At 47.9% G+C, this 595-nt stretch overlaps 1 non-coding gene across 1 annotated transcript; it reads left to right on the top strand.

Annotated features, from left to right (window-relative positions):
* The first annotated feature begins 239 nt into the window (after positions 1-239).
* On the top strand, positions 240-342 carry LOC123179259 (U6 spliceosomal RNA). The gene has a single exon (XR_006490230.1). It is a non-coding gene; the product is annotated as a U6 spliceosomal RNA (small nuclear RNA).
* Positions 343-595: the final 253 nt, after the last annotated feature.

The following is a 595-nucleotide window of genomic DNA, read 5'->3' as shown; positions in this document are numbered from 1 at the left end:
CCAAGCGCCGTTCGTTGTTCCCTAATGAAAAAACGCGAGGGCCCGTTATGCTCTTCCATTAATTTGGGCCACGTGAAGAGAGATCCGACTTGCGACTGGCGGCCCACCACGCGCCCGATGGCGTCTGGGTTTGGCTGGACAGCGCCATGGGCAAAACAAACGCTCGTTGGTTTAGTCCCACATCGGCCAGCCGGGGAGAGTCGGACTGGTTTATAAGGCAGAGCGCGGCAGCTAGCATCGTCCCTTCTGGGACATCCGATAAAATTGGAACGATACAGAGAAGATTAGCATGGCCCCTGCGCAAGGATGACACGCACAAATCGAGAAATGGTCCAATTTTTTTTTGAGATTTTCCATGCAAGTACCTGGAGCCTTCTTTCTTGCACTGCTGTGTGTGCTGCTATTCTTACTGAAAGGCCCTTTAGTTTCCCATTCTCTACCAGAGAGGTCCTCAATACTGCCTTTTAAAATTTAGATCCACACGCTTTCTCATCTTTGTTATTGCAGATATAACCTTTCTGTGGCAACTTTTTAGCCTTTTTAATCTATTATTACACGTTTCTGGATTAGTTTTCTGTTTCAGTCCTTCTACAGG

The sequence above is a fragment of the Triticum aestivum genome, unplaced genomic scaffold (genome assembly GCF_018294505.1).
Source record: "Triticum aestivum cultivar Chinese Spring unplaced genomic scaffold, IWGSC CS RefSeq v2.1 scaffold51089, whole genome shotgun sequence".
Lineage (NCBI taxonomy): Eukaryota > Viridiplantae > Streptophyta > Magnoliopsida > Poales > Poaceae > Triticum > Triticum aestivum.
The sequence above is the reverse complement of the archived record's forward strand: the minus strand, read 5'-3'. Positions and strand labels throughout refer to the sequence as shown.